We start from the raw sequence: 15,622 nt of genomic DNA on the forward strand, positions 1-15,622 counted from the left end.
TCGGAGGCATGCTTGATGACAGTAGTGTTAGTACATAACAGGTGAGTCAGAACACTAAAAGCTTGGCCACCGCTCCAGAGTTCTAATATCCTAATATTAGATACAAGCTACCTCGTTCTGAGATGAACTGCAGTTTGGCTAAGAATTAGTACTTTGTACACACAAAGTACAGGAGAAGTAATGACTGAATCATAAAATCTTTAGGCTGGAAGTGCCCTCCAGGGAGCAAATGTGTCATCCCTTTGCCTCTGGGCAGCACTGTCCCAAAGCTAGTTTGGAAGGTTGTTGTCTTTCCCTCTGAAAAAAGTTCAGGGTCTAGAGATGCTCCATCCTGCCCCAGACACTGTCTCACCCAGTTAAAAAGTCCTTCCTGATGTATTACCTGAGTCCTACCTGCTTCCACTTAAGCTTATTTCTTCATTGAGATGGAGGGCAGTAGGGTGTAAGAAGTAATGAAGTAAGGGGAGTAAGACAGACATCTGTCTCAGGGGAGCTGTCCATGTCTCTCATCCACCACACTCTTAACTCTCCAGGAAAAATTGGTGCCCTCACATCAAAGTGTATCATTACAATCCTAAGCACTAGTACCTTGGAGATGGTCTTTCCATGGAATAGAGTTGAACTAAGAGTCCCACACAAGAGCCCCATGTGAACTGCCTTCAGGGTTCTGGATACCCACAACATTTGGGGGATAGTGGTCACTCTATAGTTCTTTTTTCTAATGTGGATCCTAACAAGACACTTAGCACTAGGCATGTATTCACCCCATTCGGGGCTTGCCGTGTTGGGGAGGGAATCTAAAGTTGAAAAGGAAAACGCTGGTGTAATGAAAAAATCCTGGGATTGAGAATCAGGCCACCTGGGTTCTAATCCCCCTTGAACATTAACTTTCTGGGTAAATCAAGGGTAGATCTTTTCCCCTCTCACGGTTCTTTCCTTCATGCATGAAATGAAGGTAGGAACTAAGTTATCTCCATCTCTCTATTACTGAGGCATCGTTTGCATTCTCTTAACAAGGAGATAGATATTGAGCTCCTCCTTCTAGGGAGCTGTGCAGCAGGGAAGGGATGTTCTCTTCCTCTCCCTCTAGCCTGGAACCTTTCCTTGGCCCTCTCACCTTGTCCTTCCCCCTCTGCCTCTTACAATTCCTTGCACCTTCCATCTGCGAGCCCACATCTGCTCCCTAAAACCAAGGGAGAGAGACCTGCTTCTACAGAGAGACTGGCAGCCCTCCTAGCAAACTGTATGAGACCCTGGGAAGGGGTGGGAATATGGGACTAAGAAAGTGGGAGGGCTACAGAGAGGAGAGGAGGTCATCATTTGAATGGAGGGTCAGGGTTCTAGGAGGGATAGGATTTACCTGGAGCTTATGCACTCTTTCACCCAGTCCATTCCAAAGCTTAAGTCTCAATGTAGCCCACACCACGCCACATCTTCTAGGACCATCAATTCCTCACCATTTAGCCCTGGATTTTTTGACTCTGATAGATCAACTCTTGCCTTATCTTGCAGGGGATCTCAGACCTGTCCTCCACTTCAGCCTGCTCCATAGCCAGCACTTACTGCTCTTTCTGTCTACTCATTCATCCAGCTGCCCACCCATCCATTGCTCCATGTGTACTATCTCTCTATCTATTTCTCTCTCTTTCCTTCCTTCCTTCTTTCTGTCTTTGTTTTTTTTGTTTCTTTGTTTGTTTGTTTCTTTCCCTCCCTCCTTCCCCTCCTTCTCTTCCCCCCTCAAATACTCTCCCCCTTCAGAGAACATCCCCACTACTATAACTTAATCGGCATAGTTTACCATCTCTCTGGGCTAAGACCAGGCTTCAGAGGTCATGAAAAAGCTCTGAAAGCCTCTTGGCTGTTCCAGGTATGATAATATGATGAGAAATAGTCTTGTGTTTCAGGAAGGGAACTTTGTTATCACTGTGTAGGCTAGGGGTGTAGGCATGTGGTGGCCTGGTGTTGGAAGTGTGGTATAGTGGATAGGGCACTGAACTTAGAGCCAGGTAGAGTTGGGTTCAAATCATACCTCAGGCACTTACTATGACACTGGGCAAGTCACTTAACTTCTCTCTACCTCAGTTTCCTCATCTGTCATATGAGTGGGTTGAAATCTAAGTTCCCTTCTAGTTCCAAATTTATTTTCATATGATTTCTGAGGCCTCTTTCTCTTCCAAGCATTATGAAGGTTTTGAAAACGGTACTGATAGTATTCTGTTCCTCTAGGTAAGCTTCAGCTTTGCTTAAACACTGCCTCCCAAAAAAATCTAGGAAGAAATTACACTGAAAATCACTATTATTTGATGCAGAAAACAGGTGGGATGTTCACAGATTTATTTTCAGACATATTTTTTCCTTGAAGCTCTAAATCTTTGTATTTCATTTCTGCCATTTTTCCTTTGAGCATCTAAATTAAGGGTGGGGAACCTGTGACCTAGAGGGCCACATATGGCCTCAAGGCCTCAGGTTCCCCACCCCCTGATCTAGATAATTTATCTGGGAATGATGGGGGTGGTGGAGGCAGGCAACCTCTTTGAAAAATGTAAGACTTTCCAGAATCATCAATATTTTACACGAGACAAAGCTTTCAGGCTAGCATTTCATGGGGAAGAGAGGTTACCCTTGTTCTTGATGGGGTGGGGTGGGGGATGGTAAGCACTGCAGCAAAGGGGAGGGATGCTGTAGTGAGGCAGGTTTGGGCCCAATATGATAACTACTTGGGGCAGCTAGGTGGTGCAGTGGGTAGAGCACTGGACTTTAGACCAGGGAGGCTCATCTTCCTGAGTTCAAATCTGGCCTCAGAAACTTACTAGCTGTGTGACCCTGCGAAAGTCACTTTACTCTGTTTGCCTCAGTTTTCTCATCTGTTAAAGGGGCTGGAGAAGGAATGGTAAACCACTCCAGTATCTTTGCCAAGAAAACCCCAAGTGGAGTCATAGAGAGTTGGACGTGACTGAAACAACTGAACAACAACAAATAACTCTTCCCAACAATCTTAGTTTTGCAAAACTAGAATGGATGGCCTTGGGAGAAGAGGAGTTCCCTCTCCTTAGAAGTCTTCAAGTAAAGATTGGATGACCAATCATTGAGGATATGGTAGAGAGGATTCTTGGTCCAGAGTGGGTTGGACCATTTAGACTCTTAGGTTCATTCCACCCCCAAGATTCCTTAATTCTCTCCCATGAGCATCTGTGTCCTTGCCTTGAGATGCCTCCCTAGCTAGTTTTCTTGCTTTAGGTCTTCAGTCCTGCTTTGCAGGCTGGGCTTTGTGTTAGAAGGAGCATCTGAACTTGTGGTTACCTCTTGGACTCTACCTGTTTACTTCCTTGTAAATTCCATGAGTTTAATGAAGATGGCAGCTGGGGGAGAACATACCAGCCAACAGGGATGTAGATGATCTAGCCACCCCAGGCATCCATGGGGACTAATGGGGGTGGGGGTGATCTAAGGAATTTTTCCAGCTGATTGGAATTGGAGTAAGAGTGGGGTTCAAGTATACACAAATGGGCTTGAAACTCTCGTGATCCAACACAGCCCAGGAGAGTGTCCACTCCTTGTTTAGCCCAACCATTTGTTTGTGTCCTGGCACCAAATTCTTACAGTCTCTTAGGAGTTGTGATCCTAATGCTTCCTGTGACACTGCGTCATGCTTTTGGCCCATTCTGGCTAATTAACATGATCTGGAATCAACAAATTGCTTCCAGAATCTGTCCATCAACAGCTAGTTGATCAACAAGCATTTTACTGGAAACACAAAGATGAAAATAAAACAATCTCTACCCTCAAAGAGCTAATGTTCTATTGGGGAGACAACGTGCATGTATAGATACATATAGATTTGTATATATCTACATACATGCACATATGGATACATAAAATACATGTAAAATAAATACAAATTTGGTTTTTTTGGGGGGGAGTGACGGAGGTATTGGCAGCAGGGAGGATCGGAAAAGGCTACCTGTAGGAGGTGGTATTTGAACTTAGATTTGACAAAAACTAGGGATTTTAAGAGGCAGGGGTGAGAAAGAAGTGCATTCCGGGCACAGGTGGGGATAGCCTTGTCTGGGTTAGATCTTTCTTTCCTAGAACAAGAGACTGTCTGACTTGCGTTGTAGACCTTGCCCACCTATGCCCAATGCCTTGATGCTGGGTCGCTGCCTAGGGCTGGGTATTCACTGCCTTTCCCACAGAGTCAGGGTGCTTCAGCTCACCATCATTTCCCTATGGGTTTCTGTGCTTCAGGCCAGACGTTCTGGATGACTCCTTCCTGGCTGCCATAGACTCGCCATCGACCTCTCCCCTGTGCTCAAGGTCCTTGTTCTACTTAGAGAATGAGGATTTCACTTAGCACGAAAAAGCAGCTTCAAGCTCCAGCCCGCAGGAAATGAATCCAACCATGTGAGAAAGCCAAGCTGCATCTCAGGGCAGCCCTGCAGGGACCGTCTTCCCTATTTCCTAGGTGCTTGATTTGGGGTAGGGGTGGGGGATCTGTTTGCAAATTCAATAAAGCCAAGAGCAGTCCTAGGGAAAGAGGAGGCTAATAGAGGCAGGTCAGGCATGGCAGGTGATTATGCAACATCCAAAGATGAGCATAATCAAAAGCCTAACGAGATATCATTCCTAGACTCTGAAATTAAGAGTAGTAGCTTATTATGTGGCGTCATGGCAGCCGTTGCTCTGAATTCGACTGGCTGCCAGGGGTTCGGGGAGGGAGTGTATTGGGGGGCGGGGAGGATGCGGAAGTTGTTTCTTCCCTGTGTGAGCAAGGTCTTCTTTTTTATGGTGCCAATTGAAAATATTTTATACTCCAGGGCAAGAATTGCATTTTTACTTGTTTAAAGAACTGATAAAAACTGCAGTGTTGTTCACTTCTCTCCCTCTGCACACACTGAAACATTTAAAATGCCCAGATTTACACAGTAGCATAAATGTTATTGTTGAACTGTGGCTGTCTTGGTTACAAATTGGAGTCCTTCAGTTTGTAAAGCTGTGTGGAAAGCTCTCTCTTCTGGTTCGTTTAGTTGGCCTTCCAAAGAAGCATCTCCAAATAGCACCGTTCCACCCACTAGAAACCCTCCCAGGCATGCCCCCTCCACGCTGGTTGTTGTTCATTTGTTTATTCATGTCCAACTCTATGTGGCCCCATTTGTCCATGAAGTTTTCTTGGCAAACATACTGGAGTGCTTTGCCATTTCCTCCTCCGATGTGTCCCCATTTTACAGATGAGGAACTGAGACAAATAGGGGTTACATGACCTGCCCAGGGTCACACAACTAGTAAGTGTCTGAGGCTGGATTTGAACTCAGATCTTCCTGACTCCACGCCTGGTGCTCTATTCATTACACCATCTAGCTGCCCTAAAGCTAGTGTCCCTACCTGTCCACTCTGGTACGGCTTAATAATAATGGGGTTGCAGACCTCCAATTCTTTCTTCTGATGCTCAGATTCTTCCTACTCAGTGGTCTGGTTCTTACCCAGCCCGTTGATTCTTTCATTACATTCCTTACGTTTGTCTTCATTGCCAATTTTTTCTTGGAGTTTCTCATCCTCTACTGCAGCTTCCATGTGAAAGCACAAGATTCTAGAGAAAGACACTGTCTCTGCTTCTCATCTTCAGCCGTGCATCTCTCAGTCCCCAGGACCCTACGCTCATGTCTTCTTTGATCAGATGACCTTTGTCATTGGTGAGGGTGATCGGACTCTCCTTGCCTATGCTCTTATCCACAGCAGAAACACTGAGGATGCCATTTGCATCAGTGTCAAATGTTCTTCAATCTGAGGAACATCCGGTTGTCTGAGTGGGTGGCAAAGGTCTGTGCCTACTTGGTAGGTGGTAATAATAACACCTACCTCCCAGAGCTGTTGTGAGGATAAAATGAGACAATAATTATAAAGCACTTAGCACAATGCCTGGCACTTAGTAATGGCTTCATAAATGTTAGTTATATTATTATATCCCCTTCTCTTCCCCCCTCAACCAAGAGTGCCATCTGCTAGAACTTCCTAGCCTTTCCTGAATACTTTAATACTTAAGTTTAGCTTATCTATTTGGACCTACTCTTTTTTTTTTCCGGTGAGGCAATTGGGGTTAAGTGGCTTGCCCAGAGTCACACAGCCAGTGAGTGTTATGTGTCCGAGGCTAGATTTGAACTCAGGTCCTCCTGACTCCGGGGCTGGTGCTCAATCCACTGCACCAACTAGCTGTCCCTGAACCTACTCTTTCCTGCTGTTCCCGTCCTCAAGCTGTAGGCTCTAGTACCCCAGTTGGACTGAGGATACCTGTGTGCCCATTCGTAGCTGACCTCCTTATCGTGACCCCCAATATCTAGTAGAGATTTCTAGTCTAATATAGTCCAGCCCTCTATGGATGCTATAATTTAGAGGTAGGGAGGGCCTTAATTTAATTAAATCCCTTTTTACAGATTTAATTCAACAACCATTTATTAAACACCAATTGTGCATTAGGCATTATACTAGGAATTGGGGATGTCATGTCCCCAAGAAGCTTACATCTTTACTTACAGATAAGGTGAAACCCAGAGATAGGAAGACACTTATCTGAAATCACACAACTGCTTAAAATCTGGAAGAAAATGTTAGATCTTTGGAACCTAAATCTAGAGTCCTTTTTCCTCTTCTGTCCAGTTCTGTTCTGTGGTGATCCAAGATTTGGTGTCATACTTTCTGACGACCTGAGAAGGCAGTCAAGGCCCAAAGAGTTTACTTTTTAGAAACTGCTCTTCCCGTCCTTTTTGATAGTGGAAAAAAATAGAATCCTGCTGGAGTTCCTAAGGTGAGGGGGAGCAAGGAATAAGGGCAGAAATGGTGGAAATGGATTGATTATCTGTGGAGTCCTGGTCATTATGGGTAATGGACACTTGAAAACAACCAGTGGTTATTTTAGGCTGTTAAGTGCCTCCTCCCTTTCAGGTTTTTCAAATAGCCATTTGGAGGTGGCAGCGTGATAATTGAGAAATCAGCACCACTAATTTTCCTGAGATACAGGTCGACCTTTTGAAAATGGAATTGTACTTGTTAATGCAAGGAGATGAATGAGGAGGAAATGACCACGCACTTCACAACTAAGTGAACCAAACATTGCAAAACATAATTAAACATTTTAGAACTCCACTGAACATTGCAAAGTCTCCTGGAATGCAGGTGGGAAGGAAGGCCCCGGGTGGTTTAGGAAGACACTCAGAAGGTGATGGGTGGAGGAGGGTGCTACATGCCCTTATGCAGGAAGACACACACACACACATTTTTTGCTAGCAAAAGCAGCCATCTGAGTTAAAAAAAAGGGGAGAGGGCTGGTTTCTGGACACATTCCTCTTCTCTCAGGGGATGTCTAAAACAGTTGCATTCAATGAAATCTAAACAAGACAGTGGGCTGATAGGGTCTTCCGATGTTGTTACTGGATACACATAGTGGCTCAGAGCTCTAGGAACCTGGAAATGAAATGTGGCAGCATGATATGGTGGACCCTGTACAAGTTACTTAACATTATTGATTATAGATTTGGAGCTTGAAGGGACCTTAGAGACCATCTAATCCAACTCTCCCCTCCCCACCTTTTATTTTTCACTGAGGAGGAAATTGAGGTTGAGTGACTTATCTGGGGTCACACAGTTAATAAGAGTCAGAAGTGACATTTGAACTCAGATCTTCCTGGCTCCAAGCCCAGCACTTTATGCTCTGTACCATACTGTTGGGCCTCAGTTTCCTTATCTGTAAAATTGAGGAGGTTGGATTAGATGAATTTTAAGTTATTTTCCATTTCTAAATCAATTATCCTTAGTTTTTTTTCTCTGCCTTAAAATGTGTGTGTGTATGTGGGTGGGAGGTGGGGCATGGGAGGGGAGAATACTTGGAAGTCTTTTTCTGATTTGGTTTGGGTCCCATCATCCATAAAGAAGGGAGAACAAGAGGAGTAGTTGTGATGCTGTTCTCTGGCCTTCCCTTCAAGGGGGCTGCAGAATACAGAGCTTTTTCAGGATCTTGGTTCAGCTTATAGTCTGGGTAGGTGCCAGACACCTTCTGAACTATCTTTGCCATGGCATGGGGTACCCCTTTTACTAAAGGCAGCTTCTGTCTCTTACTGCTTCTTACAGGCTTACAGCCTAGTTGGGGAGACTTAACACTATACACCGGGGTCATAGGATTCAGAAATGGAAGGACTATACTGTTTTTATTTTTTTTTGGCTTCATGGGGTTCTCTCTTTCTCTCTTAGCATTTTTTTATTCTTTTTTTTTAAGTTCCAAATTCTCTTCCTTCACTCCCCTTCCCCCATCCAATGAGAAGAAGAAAAACAGAATCTTTTGCAAATATGTATAGTCATGAAATATGAATTTCCATGTTAGTCATGTTCTCTCCCCACCCCCCACCCCCAAAAGGGTAAGAAAAAGAAAGAATGGAAGAATTTTTGCTACTTTGATAGAAGAAATGCTGGATTTGAAGTCAGAGGACCTTGATATGATTCCTGGCTCCATCACATTCTACCTAGATGACTTTGGATAAGACACTTCCCCTCTCTGGGCCTTAGGCCTTTCACCTGTAAAATGAGGGCTTTGGAGGAGATGACCTCTAATGTCCCTTCTAGCTTTTAATCTGAGATTCTATGATCCTCTAGGCCTACTCTATAGACCTCATTTGCAGATGGGGAAACAGAGTCCCAGTGAGCAGCAGCAAATTGTCCAACCAAGATCACACAGCCAAAGGGAGTCGACAAGCATTTATTAAGCACTTGTTGTATGCCAGGCATTGTGCTAAGTGGGATACAACAAAAGGCAAAAAATAGTCTCTTCCCTCAAGGAGCTGACAGTCCTAGGTAGAAAGTTTCAGAGCTGAGATTAGAACCCAAGTTTTCTGACTCCAAACCTGTTGCTCTTTCTACCGAATCATGTTTTCAGTTACTTCTCACTTCTGTATATTAATGTATCATCTGTCTTTGTATTTTCTATGTAATGTATTATCTATATGTGTGAGTATGTATGTGTTAGTGATATGTATGTGCAGATATGTATGTGTGAATATACATGGCTTGTACATATACATGAATGCAAAAGTGTGTGTGTGTGTATGTATATATGTTTAATATAATCTAGGAATCAGGAGACATGAGATCTAGTACTGATGCAGCCACCAATTTTAAACAAGTTCCTTCACCTCCCTGAGCCTCAGTTTTTCCAACTGTTAAATGGGAATGGATTAGACTAGATAGGAAGATCCTTTCCAGCTTTTACAGTCTATGATTCCAATTTAAAAAGGCATTTCTACATGCCATAGCAAGGAGTTTAAACAGATATCAGAGGATCTCTCCATAGGCACCAAACTGATTTTGTCTATTCCAACACACTTCCCCTGCATCCTCGTCGATAAGAATATCCTCACAGGTTAGACTGATGTCTGCAAGTGCATTTTGTGCCCATCCCCCATTCTCTACCATTTACCGATAGTGAGGGAGAGCCATCGGGGAAGAGATGGTCCATTGCCTCCCTAAGGAAGGTATGTGGTGTCTAGGATGGACGCAGCCAGTGGTTACTGCCTTTTTTTTTTTTTTAAGAAATAGACCTCGTTTTTATTTCTCTTCCTTAAGTGATTTGCTTGATCTATAAATGCTAGTGGTGGTGGTAATGGTGGTAAGGGGATGCCTATGCCTGGAACCTCTCTGAGCTCTCCAGGAAGGTGCTTTTGGAAGAACACAAGTCATCTGTAACCTTACGCTCTGGCAACTCGGAAGCCATGGGCAGATCTGGGCATGATTCCACAGGAAGCTAATGGGAAGAGAGTTTCAAGTTTAAATGAAGGAAAAAGCATTTCTTAAGTGCTTGCTCAGTACAGAGCACTGTGGTAGGTTCTGGTGATACAGACACAAAACAGAAACAATCCTTTGCTCTCCAGGTGCTTACATCTAATAGGGGAGGGGGAGCAGAGGTCAGGAAAGGGTATTTTGTTTTGGCAAGTTGTAAGGATGGCGAGTGGAGCCAGAGGGGAGCATATTCATACACACACAGGCACACACACAGACACAGACACATGCACACACACACGCGCTCTTTCATTGGCAATATTGATTCAATTATATTTCAGTCTTGCACAATGATAGCCATAGGCTTTATGGCAGATCCTTTTAGCTTTCATGTCCCCTTTGATTTGATGGCCCTGAACCACCTTGATGTTCCACAGGGACCTGCACAGATAGTCTAGAAACAACCAGGAACCCACAGACCTACCATAAAGACCCTCAGGAACATGCCACAGGGACCTTCACACGCATTCTTCCTTTTGGCTAGGTGGTGTGGTGGATAGAGCCCTGAACCAGGAGTCAGGAAATCCTGGGTTCAAATAACAGCTCAAACACTTACTAGTTATGTGATCCTGGGCAAGTCCCTTAACCTCTGCTCGCCTCAGTGTCCTCATCTTCTGTAAAATGGGGATAATAATAACATCTACCTCCCAGGGTTGTTGTGAAGATCAAATGAGATGATAATTGTAAAGTGCTTAGATAGTGCCTGGTGCATAGTAGGTTGCTATATAAATGTTAGCTATTACTACTACTACTACTACTACTGCTACTACTACTACTACCTCAGAGTGGTGGTTGTAAAATTCAGATGAGATAACATGGTAAATACTTTGCAAACCTTAAAGTTCTCTATAAAGATTAGCTCTTACTATTAGTCCCACTCCATGGAAACATTGTAGGAAGTCTGATTGGCATGCCCCAGGAGCCAAAATGAGCCAAAATGTGGGACCATACCATGGGGACCTACGTAGGTGTATCATGGGAAATCATGTGCTGGCATGGTCTATCCTGACACATTCTCAGGAGCCACACAGATACATACAGATACACACACACACAGTTGCAAGTATCTTCTGGGTTGGACCTGGGTAACATTCCAAGAATCTTGTAGCCTTCATAATCTTCCTTCTCAGATCTCTTTTCTGCTCTCCCACCCCCTCGCCCCCAACCCTTAGCCACAGATATTTTCTTAGTGCTCAGTGGGCACCAGAGACTTCTTTTTTCCCCGCCTCTGCTTAAATTACTTTTAGATATTGAAATTCCTCTGAGTAACTTTTAAAGGGAAAAAGGTAGCAATCTTACTTTTCCCCAATAAGCACATACCCAGTCCCATTAGAAGGCTGTCTTTCTTCATTTCAATACTCCCAAAACCGTCACCCTGAGAAATCATTCCCCCTTGGACAAAAGCACTAGAGCAGACCTGTGAATGTTCCCTTCAATGTTCTACTGGGAGCTGTGATTACACTTCCTAGGCAGATGAATGAGGTCCCCATCACTTCTCCCTAGTGAATCAGCTAGTGATGATATATAGTAATGATTGCTTCCCAGCTCAATGGAAGCCCATTAACTGCGTCTGAAATTCTTTGCTGTGGAAAGTGACCTCTGAAATCCTTCTCCTTGGGGTTCAGCTCATCTGGCTCGGAACAGGACTTATTTGGAATTATGTCTGGCATCAACCGGTCTTCTTCGTTATCGGTAGGGTTTGTGCCTGGGAAAGATCATTGACCTGCTAGTGGGTGACAGACAGACAATGAGTTCCTCTCCTCCCAGGTTTTAGGGGAACTCATAAACTCATCAGTGATTCCTTCTACTGGAGACCATTTAGATATCCTTTAGACCACTGCTTCTTAAACTGTGGGCTGCAACCCCCTATAGGGTTGCAAACATTTTGGCAACAATAAAAGGTTTCCGAATGTGTAATGACCAAAAATTAATTAAAAATCAAATGCATAATGAATCCAAAGTGTTTTTGGCAGCATTTGAACATGTTGCATCGCACAACTTCACTGTAGCCTTGGTTCCGAACACAAAGCATGCAAACTTTGCACTGTGCATGCCCTCAGACCACGCAAAGCCAGCGAACTACCCCAAAAAGGGTCATAAGTGGAAAAAGTTTAAGAAGCCCTGCTTTTGACCAGCCCTACTCATTTTACTGAGGCAGGACCAGAGGAAATGAGAAGGCAAGAGACTTCCTCAAGGTCACAGAGGTAGTAAGGATCAGACACCGGATTTGAATCCAGGTTCTCTGGCTCTGGATCCAGTCATTCTCCCATTTCTTCACTGTGAGTTCTCTTTGGCTGAAGACTGCTATAAGATACGATAATTGTGGATTGGTGGGAAGCAACCCAGTCAGGAAGATGGAGTTGTTTGTGACAAGGCATTAGTATGAGATCAAAAAGTTTAAAAAAAGAGTTGTAGTCAGAGGTACCAGGAGTTGTTTGTAAAATGCAAATATACCCAGTGAATATCTGGTGCTACAGCCAAAACGGTTTGATTGATGGGACAGGAAGGCAAATAGGACATCCTGACTCAAAGCAGCCTTCCCCTGGGAGCTCAAGAATCAGAGAAGAGAATTTGATTTTATAAATTAAGAAACCCTGACCTGGAGAAGGCAAGTCAAGCACAAGGTCATACAAAACTTTCACTTTCTGGGCTTTTGCCTCTCCCTAGGGATACCTCCACCCTGCTGCCCTCTCTTCTGATTGATTGGTGAGTCTCCTGCCAACAGCAACATTTCATCAAGCACCCAGGTCATGCCCATTTCACTCTCAGCTCTACCCCTCACTCTCTGGACTTCACCTTCGCTCCAGTAGCCTTCCCTCTGCCCCAACACCCAAAAGGTATCCCCCTGTCCCCTTTCCAGTTCCCCTCTGTGCACTTCCTTGCATTTTAGAATATAGGCTCTTTGAAGGTAGAGATTATCTTTTTTTGATTATGTTTGTAGCCTTAACACTTAGCACAGTGCCTGGCATATAGTCTCTCTCTCTCTCCCTCTCCCTCTCTCTCTCTTTCTCTCTCTGTCTCTGTCTCTATCTCACTCAGCATCAGCTCATGTAGATCTTTCCAGGTTTTTCTGAAGTCTGCTTGCTCATCATTTCTTATGGTACAATAGTATTCCATTACGTTCATATGCCACAACTTGTCCAGCCATTCCCCAACGGATGGGCATTCCCTCAATTTCCAATTCTTTGCCAACACAAAAAGAGCTTCTCTAAATATTTTTGTACATGCGGGTCCTTTTCCCTTTTTTATGATCTCTTTAGAATACAGACCTAGTAGTGATATTGCTATAATCTATGATAGCGGGCAAATCACTTTAGCATTCTCAGTCTGTTTTCTCATGTATATGGGGGAGGCCCTGGACTTGATGATCTCTAAGGGCCCCGCCCCCTAAATCCTATGTTCTGATGTCTTCTTCCTAGGGATGAGAGTAGCAAGAGACTGCTAATAAGACCAGGAAGTTGAAGAAAGCTGAAGCTAAGCTAGAATATAGGCTTTTTAAAATTTATTTATCTATTTATTTTAGGCTATTGGGGGGTTAAGTGACTTGCCCAGGGTCACACAGTGTTTGGTCTGAGGCTGGATTTGAACTCAGGTCCTGCTGACTTCAGGGCCGGTGCTCTATCCACCGTGCCACCTAGCTGCCCCCAGAATATAGGCTTTTGATGAGAGGATAAGTTTATGGGACCTAAGCTAAGTCTTTCCTCTGACAAAAGAGGCTATGTAGTGTAGCAGAGCAAGGAAGCTTTGACCTTGGGCATGTGGGAAAGTTTCCTTTCTCAATTTCCTCATCTGTAAAATGATGCCTTCTAGGATCTCTTCTAATTTTAAAACTATAGCCCTATGACCATCTCACCATATACCCATATGGATGAACTTTCTTGGACTAAATGCCACCCCCCCAATCTGTCTCTTCTCCAAAACATTCTTTAAACTCTGCTGAAGTAATTATTGCTTATGCATGGTCTTTTTAGCATCACTCCCCTGATCAAAGGCCTCAGAGGTTGTCCATCATGTATAGGATGGGCTGAAGTACAACGTATTTAGCCAGTCATTCAAGGCTTTTACAATTTGGCCCTTTCTCCTTTCCAGTTTTATTCCACACATAAAGTCCATACTTGAGTTTAAGGGGAATCTTTACTAATCTTTGGTAGGTGGCACAGAGGGTGGAATGCTGGATCTAGACTTAGGAAGCCCTAAGTTCAAATCTAGGTTCCAACATTTTAGCTGTGTGACCCTGGGCAAGTCATTTAACTTCTATTCACATCAGTTTCTTCATATTTAATGCAGATAATAGCAGTACCTATCTCCCTGAGTTGTTGAAAGGATAAAATGAGGTAATATTTGTTTTCTTATATAATATTTTCCCCCAGTTATATGTTAAAACAATTTTTAAACATTTATTTTTAAAGTTTTGAGTTCCAGATTCTGGTGGGAAGCAGCCCAGTCCTCCTTCCTTCCTTCCCCTCCCTCCTCCCTGAGACTGTAAGCAATCTGCTAAGATAATATTTGTAAAATCCTTTGCAAACTTTAAAGAGCCATGTAAATACTAGTTATTTATGATAATTATTGATATTATTATTACTATTTTCTGCCTTCATACCTTTGCTCCCCAAAAGTTAGATTTGGTCTTCATAGCTGTACAGTGAAACTGTTTCAGGCAAATCAGATGGGCCAGGGAGAAATGGGCCAGGGGACAGGCTAGGATTTCCAGGGACTGGAATGACTGAGACCTCCCAGAAGGCAAAGGAGGTAAATTAATTCCCTTCAGCTTCCATTATGCACCTGGAACCCAGCACCAGGGCCAAGAAAATTATCCAAGTGTTTAACTTAGCAACCCATGAAAGGTGGTGCTATCAGCCCTTATCCTGTTTCCTTGCAGCCATATTCAATACTGTGGCAAAAACTTCTTGACTACATTTTTGTCTTGGTTCTTCTACTAGACAGTAAATTTCATGAGGCCAAGAAATGGGTTTACTTCATCATTATATCCACTAAACACAAATACAGGGTCTTGTAACAAAGTAGGTTCTCAATAAATATCTATTAATTTGGTTTTTATATGTGATATTCACTTCTACACATTTAGCTATAAGATCCTTTAATTGATACTCGGGTTTCATAGTTTTTTGCTTATGTAAGATAATTATTTTTTCAGGGTCTTTAAGGGCAGTCTCAAGTCTAGGGGAAGGATCTAGGGGTAAGATAGGAGAGAGCCTTCCTCACCCAGCTGGCCAAGAACCAGGGAAGGGAATTCTTGGACTCAGGGTAGGACTCCACTCAGGACCCCTGGGTGACTTCTGGGAGAAAGGACAGCTCAGCTGAGGGCAAGAGGAGACACTGGATAGCTCATGAGTATTCCACTGAGTAAGGAAGCCTGGCTAGTCTAGCTGGGCCTCGGGTGGCTCTATCTGCCAGATAGATTCTGATGCTAGTGTGTCCTCTGGAATTCTTCCTTTCTCGTACCTTATTTGGTCACATGACTGTTCTCTCTCTCTCTGTTTCTTTTTCTCTCTCTCTTCTCTTCTCTTCTTTTCTCTCTCTCTCTCTCCTCTGTCTGTCTGTCTCTCTCCTTTGTCTCTCTCTGTCTCTCCTCTGTCTCTGTCTGTCTCTCTCTTCCTCCCCTCTGTCTCTCTTCTCTCTCTGTCTCTCCTCCCTCTCTCTTTCTCTCTCCTCTCTCTTCTCTTCTCTTTTTTTCTCTCTCTCTCTCTTCCTCCCCTCTGTCTCTCCTCTCTCTCCTCTCCCCTCTGTGTCTCTTTACTTCTCTTCTCTTCTCTTCTCTTCTCTTCTCTTCTCTTCTCTTCTCTTCTCT

At 43.8% G+C, this 15,622-nt stretch overlaps 1 protein-coding gene across 1 annotated transcript in view; it reads left to right on the forward strand.

Annotated features, from left to right (window-relative positions):
* Positions 1 to 15,622, forward strand: part of INSC (INSC spindle orientation adaptor protein) — a 173,325-nt gene that overhangs the window by 39,065 nt on the left and 118,638 nt on the right. The gene's annotated exons all lie outside the window — the stretch shown is intronic.

The sequence above is a fragment of the Vombatus ursinus genome, unplaced genomic scaffold (assembly GCF_900497805.2).
Source record: "Vombatus ursinus unplaced genomic scaffold, bare-nosed wombat genome assembly UNPS02009770.1, whole genome shotgun sequence".
Lineage (NCBI taxonomy): Eukaryota > Metazoa > Chordata > Mammalia > Diprotodontia > Vombatidae > Vombatus > Vombatus ursinus.